Source organism: Sceloporus undulatus, chromosome 3 (genome assembly GCF_019175285.1).
Source record: "Sceloporus undulatus isolate JIND9_A2432 ecotype Alabama chromosome 3, SceUnd_v1.1, whole genome shotgun sequence".
NCBI lineage: Eukaryota > Metazoa > Chordata > Lepidosauria > Squamata > Phrynosomatidae > Sceloporus > Sceloporus undulatus.
Genome location: NC_056524.1, coordinates 102,861,173 through 102,884,160, shown reverse-complemented (window position 1 = coordinate 102,884,160; position 22,988 = coordinate 102,861,173).

Genomic DNA, 22,988 nt, shown 5'->3' with positions numbered 1-22,988 from the left:
GATGGGAGGGTGGAGAAAGAGGAGGAACAGCAGCATGCCCACAGAGAGAGTTCTGTATGCCACCACAATACTAGTAGATCAGAAAGGAAGATTATATACAACATCACTTTGTCCTGGAATCTAATATAGGAACTGCAGTTGATTTCCAAAGCAAATGCACATTGACTATAATAAGGAAACCAATAAAGTCCATAGAGACCTTCCTAAAAATGACAGAACTGGGTTCAGTTCCAAGTTGTCTCTTGAAGATATGAATCCTACCAAATCTACAAATAGATATATGTTGGGATATACTTGTACTAGTCAACGTTTGTAGTCAGAGACCTTCTTGAGAAGTAGAAATCTGTGGTGTAGACTTGAGTGCAATGATGTGGACTCACTTCACTTCAGTGACTCGACTTGGACTTGACCCAGCAATAAATAACAAACTGACTCAACTCATGACTTGTATATTTATAATAAATGACTTGCTGGCTTACTTCATCCAGAACAGAAAACACATCAGGCAATAGGCTTGAGGTCTACTCAACAGCCTGTCCCTGCTTCACATAGGAGGTGGCTTCTAAAGCTTTTCAAAAGCTTTAGAAGGATTATTCCATCTCAGGACCATTGCCCAATAAATTTGCTGTTCCCCTCTGATAAATTATTTTACCTAACTTTATACATGTCTTCTGGGTTTTCTAGTTATTGAAACTGCACACACACACACACACACACACACACACACACACCACACCACCACCTCCTTTTTTATGTTAAAGTTGGCTCCCAAACTTCAGACTCGACTTGAGACTTGAAGGTACACTTGACCTGTGACTTGGGAGTAAAAGACATGGATACATCACTGGTAGAAATCAGTGAAAGTCTTTTCTTTCCCCAAAAAGCCTTTTAATTTTTTTAAAAATAAAAGAGGCAGAATCAAATGAAACTTAGAGTACCTCCTTTTGGGAGGATATAACCTGCCAAATGTATGGCATTTAGACAGTGTAATACCTGGTTTCTCTAATTTAAAAGATCTCAGATGACAGGGCAGGTTCTGTGCTGGTGATTCAGGAGAGTTGCTGACAGGTGGAGTTGAAATATGAGAGTAGATATATCATTGTCTTACCCTGAGGGAGAATGCCTCTGGTACCTTATTTTATAGAATAAAAACTGGAACCAATTTCCAGGCAGTGGGAGTGGGAATTGTGTGGAGCTCCAGATGCTGCTCTGCAACTCACAGCATTCAACACCACTGAGCATTCTGAAAACACCTGGAGGGCTGCACAATTCCCACCACTGGCCTCAATCCAATTCTTAGTCCCAACTAAAGTAATCCCTTGGAATCAATGGAAATTGTCTAAATGTTGCCCTACCAAGCTCCCATTAATTCAGTGGGCCTACTCTAGTTAGAACTAACAATTGGATTTAGGCTTCATTTATAGAGTACACCCACTGAAAATAATGGAACTGAAATTAGATGTGACTAACCCAAGCCCCATTGATTCCAGTGGTTCTTGTTTAAGTATGATTAAGTCTGGATCAAGCAAATGTTTGTCTTTTAACCTATCATTTTCCAAATAATTTCTGAATTTTCTGTGTTGTTCCAATTTCACTATGATATATGAGGTATTATTGAAGATAAACTGAGACCTTGCACCAGAGAAAAACTTTACAATCCTTTCAAAGGATTAGCTCATAATGATATCCTATGGCCATTCTCCCTCTTTACTCTTAAATAGCCTCACTGAAATAAATGAGATTATTTCTGATCAGTTAGCATCTAACTAAACAAATCATTCCTCCAAGCCTCTTGACAACACTACTCTGCTATTCATTTTTTAAAACAGTTGATGCAGATCTGGAAGACCTAATTTGAAACTGATTGTCTGCAAGTTCTATGAAATATATGGAGAAAAGGAATAGCAATGCTCATGCTTAAATGTTGTCTGGTACGATAAAATCCATTACTGTGTTTCAGGTATAAGGAGCATTATCACATTCTGTACCACATTCAAATCTTTATCAAGATTGCCCAAAAATATCAAGCTGACAATAGATTTAGTCGCTTTTCTTTTTGCATCTCCAGATTTAAGAGAACACTTATTTAATTGACTGAAATATTTTAGAACATTAGTTGCTCTTCGTTGGAAAGAAATGAATATTTTTCCATAGAAGAAAAACTACCTGAAGTTTCTATAGACCTCAGACAGGATTTGCTTTTCACTTTTGTCGAGGGAGGGGGAAGAGCTATTCTTTGTAAAATATTCCCACACATCCCTAAGTTTATTTCTCAAAGCTGGGCCACAAAGGATATGACCTCTTTACTCCTCGTAACCTTTCATGCTCCTGAATGGCCTTGGACATTGGTGCCAGTCAACACAGCTTGATTTGCTATGGTAAGAATAAGATTATATCTAACAGCCTATGTCATTTCCAGGTTCAATAGGCACAGATTTAAACCTAGTCCTCCCTTTGACCCCTTTGGATTCTCTTGAACTCTTGCACCTTCTTTGACAATATTTGTGAATGAATGAATTCATGACGATTCAAGGTTATTTTAATGATAATGGCCTGGCCGCTGACAAAGGGAAAAGGAAAAGGCGAGTAGTTGCCGGCACTAGTGCTTCTTCACCACAGCCGACTTCCTTTTTGACAGATTGACTGTGGAGTGAATTCCTGTTTATGGTCAAAGGCTGAAAGCTGTTGTGTGTCTGCAGCAGCACTGCTGCTACTGATCTGTGAACATGACATGCCTGATAATATTGCATTGCCATGGCAACAACAAACATAGGGCAAAATTCTATTAGCTGGAGTGACTCAGTGAGTCAAACAGATAATGTGATGGGTCTGGCCAGATACCCGACAAAGGCTGATGGGGAAGTTGTGATGAATTAACTTTGGGCTTGTTACATCTTTCTTCCTTTTTCTTTTTCTTTTTTTTAAAATACAAATTCCATTTATTAAGACCTCATATTTTTCATGTTTATTCAGTAGTTATAGTTCTGTAAAATGCTTATGGACCCATTAGCTATCTCGGGAGGAGGAGGGAGACCTACATCTCACACACAGAGACACAGAAGTATATATTATGTTTTGGAGGAAAATGCTTATATTTTAAATTTTTAAATTTAATTTTCAGGTGATCAGCATGAAATGTTTAGTTTTCAGGTGAGAAGCATTGATGCCTTAATTATTCAGGCTATGGTTGATTTGTTCCTATGTCATAGGCATGGGACCATTAGTGCTTAGTTCTTAGCTATGGAAATAAGCATGCTTCATAGGGAATAAGTCTGATTAAACACAGTTGGTTTTGTTTTGGAGAAAACCTGTAAAAGATTGCATGATTACACATTCATGCACTTTATTCCACCACCACCCCCCAAAAAACCCCATGTCTGGTGGATGGAGATACTAGCATCCACTTGCTTTCCAACTAATATGTAAATAGTAACTAGAATTAGAAATTAAATTCCTTATTCTGTTAAATATCAAGCAATCATATTTTTGGAATAACTTCTGGAGTACCTTCTGATTACTTTTATATAGCTAATATCCTTTCTGGTAAACATAAACTTTTTTTTAACAATCTTTCATAATATTTTGATGTTAATGGGTTAATTTTCTTTTGACAATTGAATGCTGACACATTAACACTGACACTAACATTTCCAAGCTCTTGAGCTATCTAGAACAAAGCTGCATCTATATTGCAGAATTAATGCAATTTGACACCTTTTTAATTGCCATGGTGCAATGCTAAAGAGTTATGGGATTTGTAGGGTTGTTTTTGTTTTTTGGTTTTGGGGGGGATTTTTTTTGAAAAAAGGAAAGATATTTAATCTTTCCTGTCAGAGAACTCTGGTTCCACAGATCCCAGGATTCCATAGAATGGAGACATGACAGTAAAAGTTGTGTCAAACTGCATTAATTCTTCAGTTTGCATGCAGCTTAAGTGAGGTAGTGGTGCCTGATTGCAAACTAGAAAACATATGATCAGCACTGCCCTACACCCATAGAAAGGGTATACGCATAAAAGGCTCCTTTTATGACAGGAGAAACTTACATATATGGAAGGTTGGAATATTATTATTATTATTATTATTATTATTATTATTATTATTATTATTGCTAATTTTATTCTTGAATGAAGAAAGTAATTGCCTGGGAGGCCACCGCGAATAAACACATGAGGCAAAGCTGGAAGAAAGGCCACAACTTTATTGTGAAAACAACAACATAGGTAGGGTTGGCCCAAAGCATAGGTCAGGATCTGTAATATCGGACACTAATCGATAATCCGCTTGCCTGGTGACCGCCAGGCATTGGGATGATGTAGGGGCTAAGGAACTCTTAATCACAGCCAAGCCACCAGCCACTCGCCTGTTCTATAAGCCCCTAGTCACCGGGAGGCGCTCCCGGGTTGCGGTCTCCGCAATGACCACAACGCATGCCCTTAGCGCCCTCAGGTCCCGTAAGACTCCCATACCAGTGCTCCATAGCCCTGGTACCGCACTTGCCAGATCCATGGCCTATGCTACCGCCCCTGCAGTTGTGACAAACCACCAACCCTACGGAGAGAGGGTGGGAGAGCCGAGCAAGCAATGGCGCCGGGAACCACGTACACGGCCCTAAGTAGGCTCAGCCCCAGTTGCCACAGGCGAGGTGGCTCCTCCTGCAGCACATCCCCACCAATGGTGTGCCCTGGAGGACCAGGAACCACTGAGAGGTCCTCCAGCCTCCTAGATGGGCTGTGAAGGGCCTAGACGGAGGCGGAGGACCCCATCACATGACGGTGGCTGGCCAATGGAAGCAGAGCTCGCCCCTGCAATGCATGCTGGGACGAGCCGGAGCTCCTGGCAGTCCCTGGTGGCAAAGCAGCCTGCCTGGGGATGCGGGCGGATGCTCCTTTTCATCATTTTCTTCCCTCTGTAAGAGTTTTTGTTTTTGTTTTTGAAGCCTCTTTGTGATTTGGGACTTATTCTTTGCAAATTTGCAGATGGCATTTTGGGCCAGAAATCAGCATTTTCTCTGAAGGAAACATAAAATGCTGCTTCATGCACAGAAAACACTGTTTTCTGCACAAAAATGCCATGTGTGAATTGTGTGTAGACCCAGGGGCTGTACAGACCACCAGATCAAGGCCACAACAACCACATGCCGCAGCCCCGATCTTGCCTTTCTGTGCCACGGAAAGGGTGCCAAAGCAGGCACTGCAGCTTTTCTTCACTCCTTTGGCACTGTGTCATTTAGATGTAGCTCCAGAGTGTTGCATTGTGCAGCATCACACTTTCCTGGGCATGCATCATACAGACACGACACCCTAACTCTGCTCCCAGGCCGGCTTTTATACAGCCCCTCAGCCACGAACTGCAGATATTCTTATTAATTCAGGATTGTTGTCTTCAGGGTTTCTCTCACTTAAGAAGAAATTATTTTAAAATATTTTTGAATATGCTTTCCATCCTTATACACACCTAATCCACTTTATTTATTGTGAACATGTGTTGCCCAGTAATGTGGTTTCCACACCATTTGATGTTTAGCAAGCAGGAACAATCTCTGCATTGGGGGCCCGTGTCTTTAATGCCTACAGAGAAATGAAAGCAACTCAAAAAATTGAAATGGATGTCATCTTTTACAATTTCTTGACATGTATACATAACCAACTATATAAAATGCATGATATTTCAGTAAAGGAATTTACAATTTGTTGCACAGGCTGAAGGAATTTTGAAATATTTGTCCCACATGTAGAAAAATGAAGAATTTTTGTGCAGCCACTACATAGAAGCCATAACATACAAAGCCACTCAAGTCATTTGTAAAATACTTCCAACATACAGATAAACTCATACTGTACTTTTACTGATTTCTCAAGGTTTACCAGAACTTTCAGCAAAGTTTTTGAAGGCTATTGCTTTCATTCATATGCTTTTCCAGGATGTAGCACATTAAGGCAGCTTTGTCAAAATGTTATAGATAATTTTCCTTTTTTAAAAAGCTATATTAAATACAAATAGAATTTAGTATAGGAGGCAATTTTAAATATTTGATGATATAATTAAGTCCCAATTTCTTTTATTTCCAGATTAAAAATTCATGAGGGTTTTTATCCTCTTCATCTTTATTAGACAGTGTGTTCATTGTAATTATTTGTTATATATTTTCATAAACATCTCATGTTAACAGTTTGAAGCAGCAAAAATCCAATTAATTGTAAAGAGTTGAACATATGGTTCCACTACTTATATATAAGTGAAAGTTTGTGTGAGTGTGTGTGTAATGAGGGTGTCTATTATTACTTCTGATAAGTACAGGAGATGGGGCAAAAACACATGGGAAATGCTCCACGTGTTTTTCTAGCCTAAACTGTCCTATCTGCCTCTACTGCTACCCATTTTAATATGGTTCCACTGGCCCTATTGTTTGAATAAATAGCCAGACCCATTGAAGTCATCCTATACTGTAATATGCCCACCTCCCATCTGAAAAGAGAGAACTTTCTCACTACTGAGAAGGATGGAGCCATTCGACTATAGAAAGGATATCCATGAAAGGCAGGGTCAATGTGGTGTAGTGATTTGAGTAAGTTTCAATCCCTTGCTTGGCCATGAAAATCACTGGGTGACCTTGGGTGAGTCACACACTCTCAGCCCCAGAAAACCCTGTGATAGGTTCACCTTACGATCACCATAAGTTCTAAATGATTTGGAGGCACACAACAACAACAACAACAACAACAACAACAACAACAACAACATGAAAGGAACATTTATCCATTCCTTTGGCCCTGTGCAGTCTCCTATGCTCTTCCCAAAGCACTCCTGCCTTCCTGTACAACACACGATGGGGTGAGGAAGGTGGGAATTGGAAACATGATTACTTTGAACATTGTTACACTAACATCTTAGGAGAGAAACACAATTTGAAATTATTCCTTTCAACTTAAATCTGTCCAGTATCTTGTCCTTCATTGTTTAGGATGACTCATTGATTCACTGGAGATACTTTTCCTGGGAAGGGGAAGAGATTTTCCTTCTGTGAACATTCTTTAGCTAACTTCTCTTTGGATCCAAGCAAATGTCACTTGCTTCATTGTTTTACATTTTGTCTGTCTGTCTAATAACCTACGTTTATCCTAAAATGGGACTAACAAGATTGGAAGATGTGGCTTTAAAATGCCATCCTTACCTACAGTTTTTCAAGTGAATTTCCTTGTAAAAGTGAATAGAAATGTTCATACACACCAAGGGAGAGGTTATTTTTGTAACCTCTAGGGTTGAGTTGGAGCTTACCTTACCTAACTTTCTAATGGAATGGCCAACTGCCAAGGTTTGGGGACCCCACTGCCACCATTGCAGGTGTCTGGAGGGCCACATCCACTGGGGCAGCTATCATAACCACTCCCCTTCTAAAAAAAGAGGAATGAAAATATTTTTTGTCCCTAACTACCCCAAGCAACTGTCATATTTTCCAGTATTTACAGATTCCCTCTCGCTTTTTCAAGCTATATATATGTTTTTCTTCCAACTCAGAATTACAGTAGCTTCCTGGTTTGAAGAAGAAGCCTAGAGAGAGAGAGAGAGAGAGACTGACTGACTGACTGACTGACTGAGAAAGTTATCAGACGGGGATGGTAGCAAAGCAGATCACTCTCCCATCCTTATTGTGCAAAAGAATATTATAAATGCTGCATTTATCTGGTCAGCAAAGTGCAATTGTCCTGTCACTAGTATTAATGGGTTATTCCATTATTCAAAAATGAAGGGAAATGATGGGACAATTCCACCTCAGTGATGGGACATTGACAGGATCATCGTGACAACATCAGAAAGTCTTTCAGGCGATCGCAGATAATTGCACTTCACGAATGGGATACTATTTGGATAAGTGTGACAATGTTTGAAAGTCTTTTGCCAATAGCACAATAAGGACAGGACAAGAATGTTCTTCTCCCCATGTGCTAATCTCCAGGGTCAGGGACAGGGACAGGGACAGCTTAAACCTTGAAACAAGTCCCCAGATCATGACAAAATGGCAAATAGAACCCAACTCCCAAAACATGTAGGTTTATACTAGTTACTTGAGCATAAAAAATCCAGCATCCCTAAAATTTGGAAGAGGGGCCAAAGGAGTGTAAGGAACATTGAGAGATATAAATGGGGTTTTGTTGAGGCAGGCACATTTTTCCCATTCCTATTTACAAAGAGTCTCAGTGTAGCGTAGTGTAGTGGTTTGAGTATTGAACTACAACACTCAAGGAGATCAGGGTTTGAATCCCCACTTGGCCATGGAAACACATAGGATGACCTCAAGAAAATAACAGTTTCAGAGGTAGGCAGAGACAAACTCTTCTGCAGAAATCTTGCCAAGAACACCCTGTGATAGGGTCTCCTTAGGGTTGCCATAAGTCAGAAATGGCTTAAGACCCAGAACAGCAACTAGACAAAGTGGCTGATGGACTTCCTGTGCTTTCCACATTCTTTCTTTTACAGCAGAACATAATTTCCTTAAGCCACCAAGACCACATGAACTCCCTGGAATGCCCATGGAATCATGTTATACACTTTACAAGAAATACAGCCTCCAAAGAGGATGTGGAGAGTGTCATAGTTCTGGAGCAAGTGCAAGGCTCTTTTAAAATATGAGAAAACAAAAGGAGTGTGGTAAAAAACCCAGATGCCCCAGGAACACATTATCCCCATAAGTTTAAGTAAAAGTCTCCTTTTCCTCATTTTTCACACACAAAAAAATCTGCTATAGAAATTGCCTTTCTAAAACATATAGTAAAATTTAACACGTATGTACTAATTCTGGTTTTCAATGTTCAGTAGAGTAGAAGAAATATTATTTGAAAATCACAAGAAAAACAAGAAGAGGGGTTATTAGTTGATTTGAACCATGAAAGGAAGTCCCCTTTTGAAGAGTAAAATTTAGCTAGACTATCATCAGAGAGTGCTAGGAAATTCAAAAGTTTGTTCCCTTTTATTACCTCACTTAATTTGCTCCTTTTACAAAGGAGACATTGTAAAAAAATTTGGCATGTTTCACTGCATATATATCCCTGAACTCATCATTATGCAGCATCTTGGATAATGCACAGTATTTCATATTCCAGGGATGGGATATATCATTGTTCTTTTGATGTTATATCATATTGGTTGTACACAGGGAATGGTAATTTCAACTGTAAAATGTAAATTTCACTCCTAGTGTTCTTGCTCCCTATGTGAATGTTAAATATACATTATATAAATGTCATATAAAATTCACAATTGCTCATAACAAATGATTGGCTTAGTGGGAAAGTGAGTACCTGAAACTTCTCAAAACTTCCCACACACACACACACACACACACACACAGTCAGGGACTGGAAAATAAATAATGTATAAAGCAATGCAATAAATATGAATAAAGAATTAAGAACAAACCAAAGGTATTTTTTCTTCATTATTACTATTTTATGATATACATCTATTTTTTTAGATGGGAATCAGAAAACAAGAGAAAGCCCAAAACCCTCTGTCAGCATCTTGGTTATTTGCTCTTTGCTGAAGGACATGATAAAGACAAGTAAATATCTGTTGATTTACAAGGAGGATCATTCTTGGAAAATATTCCACAAAATTCTGTTGCTTCTGAGTGAACCAAACTCTAGAGATGAGCTGTGGCTCTGTTAAAGAGTATATGTTGTGTGTGCAGAAGTTTCACAGTTCAATCCCTGACATCTCCAGGTAAGCCTTCAGAAAAATCTCTCTTTGAAACTCTGGAAAGCTGCATCCATTCTAGCCCCATACAGACAGGCCAAAATAAAGCTGCTTTAGGTCACTTTGGAGGTATGCTGTTTAAATGATGCATGCATCCTAAGAGTCCAGAAGCCACGCCAAAGCCATGCTCCAATCCTAAACACTGGAGCGTGGCTTTGGCACGGCTTCTGACCTCTTAAGATGTGTGTGTCATTCAAACAGCATACCTCCAAAGTGACCCGAAGCAGCTTTATTTTGGCCTGTCTTTACGGGCCCAGTAATATGAAACAAATTGAAACTATATGTAGTTTAAGAAAAGAAATAAGATGGCGTATTTCTAATAAGCTGGTTATTTCCAATAAACTAGCTTTTTAAAAGCACTAGCTATGATCAGAAATATTGAAGTCTGGACTTTCCTCATCCCTAAAATGAATTAATAGACAGATAAACAAAAAGAGACATTTTTTATGTATATGGTGGTACATATTACTGCACTATACCTAGCTATTGAAGTGAAGAAATAATATACTGACATATCTTTTTTTAAAAAAAAAAATTTTTTTTTTACAAAACCATCTTCGCCATTGCCCTGTCTTTGCAGCAATCATCTTGTATAAGTGCCAGAGGTCAAAATATTACTATCCATTGCTATTTTTGGTTTGAGATGTTGCTGATCCTAGTAGTGTAAATTGCCAAGAAACGGAGTTTCAGCTCTTCTTTCAAATCATGGCTTTACAGGAAGTGAACCTGAATAGGTACACAATCTTGCAATGTAACCTAGAGCAGTGATAATATTTGCTGTTGCAAACTTTATGAAATTATGCCACAGGGGATGGAAGAAAGGAACAACAACAGCAACAACCAAGTTTACTGAATGCTGTGCAACTCTCATGACAATTGAACTCAGAACAACCTTTTCTCAAGTTCCAGAGATTAGAGGTAACAAGTGATATAGCTGGCTGTCATGAGTTACTTTCTTTGTTATCCATGGCATGTTGATGTTTTGTTTCAAAAATATGCTAATTGGTATGAAAAATGGCATGAGGATTTGGTCTAAGAAAAATCACTTTTGACTTTATAATTTTGCAGGGGCATTTTAGGCATTTTGGCAGACTTTTTGTAGATAGATTTATCCTTTCTCCAAAACTTAGGGCTCAAGGACACTCAAAACAAGTTGCAAAACTTCATATTATGAAAATACAAGGTATATGTTAATTTTTATTTTCAGTTATTCCAAGATGTGCGTAATATCTATCTAAAACCATTACCTTAAAGAAAGAAGGAATGTCACAAACTGGATCTCAAAAGGCACTGCAGGGGATAATTTGGGCCAACAAAACATCAAAGAGTCTGCTTATATTCTGTTTCATGAAGATGCAACATGTCATTCAACTTCATCTCCAGTCACTCTCTCCATTCTTGTAATTCCATGATGGGATGGATACATAAACACACAACTGGAGGAGTCAACCAGTTTCTCTGGGATGATGGGCCTAACGATTGTGGTCTCTAGGCTGACAAATTGTGCTTCAGGCCTGACATTAGGCTTTGGGTCTGGGTCTGTTACTTTTAGTCCAGCTGACCCCTCTTTTGTTGAGATTAAAGACCAAGCTGTTACCCAGGGTGGAGATTATTACTATTCATCTCATTCAGAGTTAGGTCTAAGGTCACCTGTGCTCAATAGTTAAGATTGTGCATTTCACAAAGCTATAAACATACCACCTACCCCCTGGCTCATTCTCTTACAGAAGCAGTTAAATATTTATAAAGCAATTGGGCAAAAAGGCCATGATGGCACACCTTCAGTACCTATCTTAAAAGGTATTTCTTTATCCCAACAGATGATACTTTTGGGAGAAAAAATTGTTGAAGTGACCCTTTCACAGTAATAAAGGACAGTAATAAGGGATATTTGATGATTTTCCTTCCAGGACACTTCTAACTTCATTCTGTTGCCTTTGCAGTTATATTAAAATAAGGACAATTGGCATGCAATCTTCTTGAAGGCTACTTCTTTCTCTTTTTTAATTGCCATTACTCTCCTAAATTGTCTAATCTGAATATATCTATCAATAGTTGTTGTATTTGCTTTGTATAATGAAAGATAGACAGTATATTTCTTCCAGCTCAGGAGGTTGCCCACTGTTCACCAATTTTCACTCACTTGAGTTCCCTAAGACATCCCTTCAAAGAAGTAGTGCTACCCATTCTTCTTTAATATGTATGATAAATTTAAAATAAATAATGCATTCCACCACTTTCCTCAGAATCAGTGTTATGTGAGTACTGCACTATAATATTTCTTGATTTCTTTTATTAAAAATGGTTTTGTGTTGGACAGTTTCCATTCTTCCTATAAGAAGGCTGGCTTAAGTCACAGATAGCCTGATTTTCTTTGAATATCAATGGTTTCAGATACTTACCTATCCTCATAAAACAACAACAACAACAACAACAACAACAAACAGAAGCCCCCTTTCACCAGGAAGTAACTTCAGTTGCTTACTGTTTGGAATGGGGGGAACATTTTAGTAATTCAATTACTTGGTTTCATTATAATTGTCCTGCCATATTATGGAATGAAAATTCAGAATGGGTGGATGTTTATTTTGAGAGAAGAGATCGGAAAGATGCCAACATGGTGTAGTGCTCTGAACATTGGCCTATGAGTCTGGAGATCAGGTTCGATTCCACTCAGCCATGGAAACCCACTGAGTGACCTTGGGTAAGTCACAAACTGTCAGCCCCATAAAACTTGTGACAAGTTTACCTTAGGTTCGCCATAAACCAGAAACAACCTGAAAGCACACAACAACAACAAAGCAGAGATGTACTTGTGCAATGTACCTTCTTTTCAGGAGAAATGTCTTCTTTTTAAAACTTGCATCTAAATGCAATTATGCCATGAGAATGTGATTTTTCTTCCCTTTCTCTGCTTCAGAATTCAACTTAAAAGGTTTTAAATCCCATTAAATGTATTATACTTGAGGGAAAGTATAACTTTGCCTTAAAAGTTTCATTGTTTCTTACTAAGGTGCTACTTTCACTGATTATACTTCCCCAAAGCACATTTTAAGGTATAGTTGTTGAAGATCATTTCAGAGAATACTATATACTTTCATGTAGTGCTATAATTTTACTTTTGCTCAGTGTGAGATGGGTGTTGAGAGGGCAGAAGTAAATCCCAAGGCACTTTGCGATTATAGCACTTATTAGCTGGAAAAGCCTTACTGGCACATAAATATCCTCTTTTTGTGCCACCTATTGAAACAGACATTGTAGAAAGCTTGTGTCATGGGAAATCTTTGATACTAGGAAGGTATATTTTTAACACCGGATGGCAATTATTGGTTGAAAATGTATCCTACCCAAAAGAAAACCATTGTAGAGATATGATTTCACTCTCCTCATTCAGAATATTGCTTAGAACAGTAGCCTCACTCTTGACTATACCCACTGAAGTGGCATCCACACAACTAGAAGAAGAATGAGGTGGGGCTGTTATGCTCTGAATTATAGACAAGAGATACCAAGAATGAGGTAAGACATCAGGAAGAGTTTCTTCATTTTCCTGCCCCACTATTTTTCTACTTTTAGGGAGAACTAATTAAAACTAGAAGTCTGTCCCATCCAACAGTCTCAGAAACATATAGGATCTAATACAGAAACACTTCAGTTGCCTTCCAAGGAAGATACAATGATCACTACCTGTCTGCTCCTGTGAACAATGGATCCTGAAAAGAAGTGACTCAACATCATAATCACAAATTTGTGATTTCCTTTTGATTTAAAGATGCCCCATAGATTGTCATAGAACTCAAGTGAACATTTATTTCCGCTATAATTAGGCATACACTTTATTGAAAAGTTGGTATATATTCTTTCAGACTACTGGACAACTAGAGTCCAATACACAATACATCTATCTCAAATAGAACTACGTTACTTCTTACAATACTGTGATGCCATATGGGGACCACTTGAAACTGCTTCCACATAGCATGTATTCAGTGTGACAAGCAGCTCCTGACAAACATCTCTGGTAGTCATGTAGACAGGTGGGGTTATATTATCAAATAAATACTTACAATATAGTGCACCCTCCTTTTACACAGGGGATCCGGTCCACCACCACCCCATAAAATAAATTGTGTGTATGCTTGAGCCCCATTACAAGTAATGGGGCTCGTGCTCGTGGCAGCGCTGTGGTGCGCGCATGCCATTCTTTCTTCTGGCGCCCCGCGCCCCTTCTTTCAACATCACTTTCAGGTATGCTGAAGGCAGCATATAATGCTCCCACATATGATGCGGGTGCACTGTACACATTATAAGAGGTTTCGTTTTGGGTTTTTTTTAAAATCCCACTTCCCTTTACTGTACTAGTGTTTGGGAAGCTATATGGATAAGGATATGATGGCAAAGGATTTTGGTAGATGTGGCAGTCTCTGGCTGCTGCCACACTGCAGAAATAAAGCAGTTTGATACTGCTTTAACTTCATGATGGAATGTAATGGAATTCTGGGATTTGTAGTTTTGTAAGATATTTAGCTTTCCCTAACAGAGAGTTATGATGCCCCTCCAGACTACAAATCCTAGAATTCTATAGTACTAAGTCATGGCAGTTATAGTTGTATTCTGCTAATATTAGCAGAAGACATTCAGGAACTGGAATAGTTAATAAGGAAGGAGAAATATGAAAGTGCAAAGGCAGGTCTGATGCTGAACATAAAGAAAACAAAAAATAATGACCACAGAAGAAATACACAAATTCAATCTAGACAATGAAGAAATAGAAACAGTTAAAGAATTCCCATATCTAGCATCAAACATTGACCAGAATGGAGACTGCAGTCAAGAAATGAGAAAGAGATTAGGAATCGGAAGGGCAGCTATGAAAGAACTGGAAAAGATACTGAAGAGCATACAACTGAGCACTGAAATCAGAATCATTCAGGCCATTGTATTCCCAATTACCATGTATGGAGAGCAGAGCTGGATAGTGAAGGAAGCAGACAGAAAGAAAGTCAACTCGTTTGAAATATGAGAAGAGTACTTAGGATACTGTGGACAGCCAAGAAGACAAACAAATGGGTTTTTGAACAGATCAGACCGGGTCTCTCCTTGGAAGCTAAAATGATGAAGTTGAAACTATCATACTTTGTCCACATCATGAGAAGGCATGGATCACTAGAAAAAACAACAATACTAGGAAAGGTAGAGGGTAGAAGAAAGAGAGGAAGACCACAAACCAGATGGATAGACTCAATCAGGGGGTTATGGGCAAGGGCTTGCAGGATCTGGGTAAGGCAGTGGAGGATAGGGATTCTTGGAGATGTCTCATTGACAGAGTTGCCATGAGTGAGAACTGACTTGAAGGCAGCTAACAACAACAACAACAACAACATATATATATATATATATATATATATGGGGCCAGTACAACATGATGGAAACATGGTGGAAACAAGAGAAATGACCCAGGATGCTCTTGTAAGGTAAAAAAAGAAGAAGAAGAAGACCTTTACATTTATTGTCACAGGAAATCTATCTTGTGATAGTAAATGAGACAGGCAAAATAAGTTGACCTATAATACATGGTTAGAAGCTGACTGTCATGTGTGGGTGTAACTGAGCATCCATTGTTGGAGCATTTTGGATGCTCCTTTCCAGACCAGAAAAAAAAACATGGCCCTATACAGACAGGCCAAAATAAAGCTGCTTCAGGTCACTTTGAAGGTATGGTGTTTCAATTATGCATGCATCTTAAGAGTCTGGAAGCCACGCAAAAGCCACAGTCCAGTCCTTAGGACTGGAGCATGGCTTTGGTGCGGCTTCTGGACTCTTAGGACGCATGTATCATTTAAACAGCATACCTCCAAAGTGACTCGAAGCAGCTTTATTTTGGCCTGTCTGTATCAGGCCAAAGACACTAAAATTTTGAGAGAAGGAGGAAGTGGCACATGCAGATAAGAAGGAAGTAAACACTTGAGTCCATAAACAAACGAAAGATACAGAAAAGTGAAAACAAAGGTCAGGCATTATCTAGAATCCCTTCTCTCACTAATCACTTAATACAAGCATTGATGCCTCTTTGCTTCCAACAAATAAGAATAGTTTGAAGGACTGTGCCTTCCCATATGGAGAGCCAGCATGGTGTAGTGGTTTGAGTGGTGGACTATGATTCTGGAGAGCAGAGTTTAAATCCCACACACTCTCAGCCTCAGAGTATGCAAAGCTTGTCAAGAAAACCACATGATAGGTTCACCTTAGGGTTGCTATAACTCAGAAATGACTTGAAGGCACACAACAGCATTATCTCCCAATATGACTCTGCTTGAGCTCTAAGATTTTAGGGAGCCACTTCTCTCTATCCCATTACCATCACAGGTTGATTGATGGGAAAGTAGGAGAGAGCTTTCTCTGTGGCTGTCCCCAAACTATGGAACTGCCTTCCTAGAGAAGTTAGGATGGTTCCTTCTTTGTTGTCTTTTTGGTGACAGCTATGACCTTTCTTTTCCAGCAAGCCTTTGGATATTGATTTTTAACAAGAGAAGGGCTTTTTATGGTGCTGCACTCTTTTCAGTCTTTGTTTTAAAGTAAGATTTTAAAGGTTTGCCAGTCTGCTGTTGTTTAATACTATTTTATTGTCCATTTTGTATGCTGTAACTATACATGTTTTTATTGTAATTTTCTGTCTTTTGTGATCCACACTGAGTCTCAATCTGGAAGAAAAGCAGAATATAAATAAAACGATGGATGGGCATACACAAGTGTAGCAATCCATGCTGCTACTTTTTGTTTCAGGTCCTAACTGAAACTATGGAAGGCAAGATTATGGTATACAAAAATGCCTTCGCTAAAGAAGTAACACTCAGAACAAGAATTTATCCCAGACTCCTGTATATGTGTTAGAAAGGCAACGAGTATATAAGTATGGAAATGAGAAACTTGTGAAATATAGCTTGGAATGTACTGCAAATGATTCATACAGGTATTCAGTCCATAAATTAAAACAAAATAACATACTATGCTTCTCTACATATTACATAATAATTTAGCTTTCTAATTATCAATACGAATTGCTTGGAGTAAACTGGTTGCCTTTAATTTATGAACTGCATACCCAATAACATTAACTCACCAGTTAATTCCCAGTTGTACCGCCAATGATATTTGAGTATTTCACCCAGATTTTAATTGATTTTCATAGTAGCTGGTTGTTAATAGGATAATTTGTCAGTACAATAATAAAACAATTGTTTCCACAGCCCTATGAATTTCAGTTGATCAGATAACAAAGTTAAGTAGAGTATCATTAATTGAAAGCAGGTGTAGGCTTTTCTGGATGAAAGATACAAATCCCTATGGTCCCATGGAAATCGAGATCAGAGGTCAGTTAAAATTAGTTAAGCATGATGGACCAACATTGACCTATACAGGTGTTTGAGCTTTCTTTCAGAGTATCACTTCCTGTGCTCTTATTTAACTCTGACAAAGCCCATAGGTCAACATGTGTCTTTCAAAGTCTGTAATAAATTAAAAGCCAGTTGAGAACAGTTTTAACTCCCAATCATTTATTTGCAAATCCTGAGTGGCATTACACAGAGAAATAAAAACATCTCAGCATTTGGCTGGTAATGTTGCTGGTACTGATATTGCTATAGCCTAAATGAGCTTATTTAAATATAGTAAATACAAGGATGAGAGCCAGTGTGGTATAGTGGTTTCACCACTGGACTATGACTCTGGAGACTAGGGTTTGAATACTCGCTGAGCCATGGAAACTCACTGGTTGGCCTTGGAACAGTCACACTCTCTCATCCTCAGAGGAAGGCAAGAGGCAAACCTCCCCTGAACAAATGAGCTTGCCAAAAAAAAAAAAACCCCAAACCGCTAGGTTTGTCACCATAAGTCAGAAATGACTTCAAAGCACACAATAAAAAATATGAAGATGGGTGGCGCCATTATGTTCTGTAAGGAGTTTATCACAAGGGACGAATCATGTGCAGAAACTAAATTTAAAATGAAAACAACCTGCATTTGTGGGTCATTTTTCAGATGATATTCTGAGTTTCCCAAACAGAAAGTTGAGAAAACCCACATTTGTGGGGTGCTTTTCAGACAACGTTTGCATGAAAGAGAAATAAAGTGAAAACAAAGTTGTCAAAACCAGCTCCTTTTTACTTTCACTAAATTCCAAAAGTATAAAGGACCTTTCCATTCAGATTATTTTCACATTATTACTCTTTAACGCCAATGCATCTGACAAATAACACCCAGATTTTAAAATCCTGTTTCTGCATGGGATTTTACTAACTCGCCCTCCGTGTGATAAACGCCATACAGATTATATATACTTAACCCTATTCTAATTGATACAGTTGAATTAATATGTTATAGTGCATCTTTTCTTAAATTTCATAAACTCACTTTTTTTTCTCACTACCACTTTTTAAGACAATTTTACCCCTTGTTCTCTAATGATCTGAGGTCTGTCTCCCTTTGTCATTACTGATATTCTTACACAATACTCTTAAGGGAATATACTGCTGATTTCTGTAGGGAAACATAACGGGAAGGCAGTGAACAGCTACAAGGCTAGCAAAACTTCAGTCACTATGTTTTACCAAAAGTGAAATATGAAACAAATGTAAAGATTCTGAGGAATAACAAAATCAGAAAGATTTTTTTAAAAATAATGAAATATTAGATTTTTCCAATTGTACTACCATGATATTAAATTTTCTCTTCCTCTTCCCAAAATATCTGGAAGTTCTCTTTAAACAAAATGCTTGAGCAATTTGAAAAGAGTACAAAACATCTTTTAAATAAGACTTTCTTCTGCCCACAGCCATTCTCTGAATGAATATAACAATTTGTCTTTACTCTCTTCTCCTCTAAGAAACCAAGCTTTGTTTGCTGTTTTGGATTTCAGCCATTACTAATATCTGCATTATGAAAATATGAACAAACAAACTGCAGCTTGAACAATAACAACTTTTTTTGGTAGTGTACTAATTTTGTATTGCCTTGTTGGCTATGGCCTCAAAAAGAAAGGGAAAAAGGAGCAGCCATGACCAGATCACTACGGGACCGTGGCAACTGCATGCACCTGATCCTGATCTGGGCTGCTGCAGCAGTCCTGAACCTGCTGCTGAAAAGGAGCGTTTTTTGTCTGCTCCTTTTTGGCCTGGCTCTTCCGGGTTGGGCGGGCTTAGAGTGGGGCTTGCATCATGTAAATGCCACAACCCCAATGTTGGAAGCTCTTTTGGCCCATCTTTTTAGGCCTATGTTTCAGAGGTTGTCAATGGAAAACCACTTCTGAGTATTCCTTGGAAAATTCATGAGGCTACCACAGACTGACAGGCAACCTGGAGGCAGATAAAACAACAAATTGGCAATTTTATTTCATTTTAAATGATTGAGATTAGATTACTGGAAATCTATGGTACTGGCTTTTAAAGCTAATTTGATTAATATTCTGATTTAAGATTTGGCATGGTTTGCTCTGGCTGAGGGGAAAAAAAACATGTCCAGCTTAACAGAGGCAAAATTATGAAAGCCTTCTGGCTGAGCAAAAGTATTGGATACTAACAGCTTGATTTTAATATTGTAGGAATTAGGTTTTCTGAACGGACCCAACCCACAGAAGTCCAACAGGCACCATATTGCAAACATGAGAGAGAAAAAGCCTCTTCTGTGGCCATTTTAATATCTGCTGGGGTTTGGTTCCGGGATCTCTCATCCATGGACGCTCAAGTCCTATTTAAATACAATGGCATGGTAAAATGGTATCCCCTAAAATGGCAAAATCATGCTTTGCTTTCTGGAATTTATATTTTTTTAAAAATATTGTCACGTCATGGATGGTTGAATCCATGCATAAAGAATCCATGGATAAAGAGGGCCAAGAGTACTATAATATTACCAGACAAGTAGATAAATTCTATATAGGCATCTCTACTCATGTGTATTTCCCACTAACTCCCATGGACTTATTTTCAAGTAAGCCTGTACAGTGTGGGAGGGAGCAACTTTTAGCTATCAAGATGTGGTTAGACTACAAGTCTCTTCATGCTCAAACTACTGTTCTTATTGGCTATAGAAAATGAGAATTGCAGTCTAAATCATTTGAAAGACACAAGTTGCTCATTTGGGATACACAGGTTTGTAGCCTGAAACCACACAGAAATAGTCAGATATTTTTACAATTAGAATGAACCTGGTATACAACATCGAAAAGCTTCAAGCATGTATTTCCAGATAACAGACATGTTTGCACAGCCAATGCAAAACATGTGTGAAGAAGTTCAGTACTGTATTATGAATGGCAAAACCTATTTTTGCTTTCATTTTAACCAGGATACTTTTCGTATTTGTAATTTGCTATTGTTCTTGAACTTTCTCTCTTTTACTTATCTCCTGTTTGCGTTATAGGAAGCATATTCTGAAACCACACATTTTTCATTAGTCAAAAAGGTCTAGAACTTGTTAAAATGCCTCCAGTCTTAGACTCATTTCAAAGATCTCCAGTGACACTGATGCACAGAAGACCTTGGTACCATCAGATTACTATCGTTAGCATCTTTCTCAGTTCAGTTGCATCAAAAATACACAGTAATTTCAAATTAATGGTATGCTTCACATTTTTGGGAGTGCTTTGGTCTTCCCTGCTGATGCGTGGCACTAATTTCCAAGGAATGTAATTGTTTACTAGTGGGAGCCAGAGTTTCTTTTTAAACTTCACTCAATTATAAATGTTCATTCTTAACTTACTGTACAAAGCAATGTTGTTGTTGTTTTTCCGGCACTACTGACATCTATTCCTTTAAAGTTCATTTGTCAAGGCAATCTAAGCCTGTTCTTTTCTGTGTATGCAAAAGGAAAGGAAAATCATCAGGAGAAAAATAAAAGTGCTGTTTCCTTGTTTGTTTCTACATCAGAGCATTATAGACATTCATTAACTTCTGAAAAGGGTGAAACTTATTTATTTATTTTGCATTGCTAGCAGTTCCTCCTATGATGGCTAGACTGATCACTCCAAGGTTAAAGCTGTAGTTGTTATCTCCATGTCAAGTACGGATAGCACCTACAGTAATTAAATCTTACATCATGTTTTCTGCCGTGCTCATTCTGAAGCACAGAAAATGAAACTTCCCAGTCTGGGTGGAAATGGCAGAGCAAAGACTTTGGAAACTGTAGGCAGAAAAAAACAAAACAAATCAGAACTGGAGCAGCAAGACATCAATGATGGAAATGCACACTGAATATTAGTGAGAATTATTTTTGCAGTGGTGTGATTGTCATCCTCCAATTCATTCAGTGCTGTGGTTACAGTTCCCTCCCCTTTCTCCATGAAAGTCAAAGAAGCTACAGTAATTTCTCAGATTCACATGGAGAATTAGCAGTGATCTTCAGGATAGCCATTGCTGTTGGAGCATATACAGACAACCATGCCTCTGGCATTACCACAAGCCAGAGCTGAGTCCCAGTTTGAGAACCACAGGCCTGTTACAGACAGCCAAAATAAAGCTGCTTCGAGTCACAGTGGAGGTATGGTGTTTCAATGATGCATGCGTCCTAAAAGTCCAGAAGCCGCACCAAAGCCATGCTCCAGTCTGAGCATGGCTTTGGTGCGACTTCTGGACTCTTAGGACGCATGCATCATTGAAACACCATACCTCCACTGTGACTCGAAGCAGCTTTATTTTGGCTGTCTGTAACAGGCCACAGTTTTGGATCCATGGTGCACAAATTTCAATTGCTTCCTAGTGTTGGTTAAATTAATGGAGAATACTGTAGGAAAGGATAGGAGTGTGCATCTTTTATAATTCTGGGCACTGTCTCCAAACAAGAGGGTACCTAAGGAAAGATTTGGAGCAAGAAACAAAGATGGGAGAGAATTTCAGAAAGCACTGAAAATTGATGGTTTTGTATACCATGCACTAGAGACAGCAGATTCAGTTGCCCTGTATCCCTTTATTCTTGCTTATGAAAGCAAAAACATCATTGCCAACCTGGGGTACTGTTGTTTCAGAAGAAAACACTTGTTTAATTTGTCTGCTGGAATAAGCCACAAGGGAATGCCTTCTTGGGAAGTTTATTTTTGTCTCCAGACCTTAGATGTTTGGGTGTACTGACTCTCATTCCAATTATGCAACAGGCTGTTAGGGTTGTCACTGTTTGGAAATGGCATCTTTCATCTTGCTTGTATTAGCTGTTTGGTATCCATCTCTCAAAGAACTTCACCTGCTACTTTGAACATGTTGAACAGAGCAAAGCAGGTTACTCTCCCTCTCATCTTAAGGGCGGAAAGCTAGCAATCCTAGCAGTGGAAATTGGCCCATGTGGTTGGTAGCAAATACTTAGGCCCAACTAGAGAACACCCATTAAATCAATGCAATTTGCAGAAGTTTTGACCTACCAAATTACTCATACTCAATGGGTATATTCTATTTGGAAAATATAACTGGATTTAGGATACATTGAGAACAGAAAGCAAAACAACTAGTTAAAAATGCAAACAGTGTGGTATGGCACTCTGCCCTTTACTTTTCCGTTTCTGCATGGGAAATAAAACATCCATATTCAAGACACTGAAGCATTCATTTCTTTCCAATTTGCAGATGCTAAGTATGTACAAGTATTCCACATTTTCTCAAACAGTGTACCAAGTAGGTGGTTACAATGATTAATCCATTCCAAGTCTCCAAGTTCATTCTTTCTAAGTCTTTCTGGATGTTGTTTTAAATAGAAACAAGAAGGGAGATGTTTCTTGCAAAACAACATGAATCAAGATCACTCTCAATAACTTTCTTTCTAACAAGTCCAAATGGCTGATGGTAATGTAGAATTTCTCTTTGCATCTTCTGCAGTAATAATAATAATAACAACAACAACAACAACACAGCAAACAACCCTATTTGGGATGAGTATGCTGATCTTATTAAGTACCGACAATTAAAATTTTCTGCTAATACTTTGTTAAAGAAGTCAATTGAACTTTTTTTCTCCATCGTGGAAGTAAAGGAGGCCCAAACTATGCAGACCTTATTGCTGGATCATGTCAGAAGGAAAGATTCTGTTTTGAGTCTGTATATCAGCACAAAGGGAGAAAAAAGACTGTGTATATTAATTAAGAGGCAGTTTGCAGAAGAAAACACACACATACATACACAAGCATGCACACACATACACACTCATTTAGAATTCTTCAGTACTCTCAGCCCATTCTGGAAACAGACACTGAACTGCAGC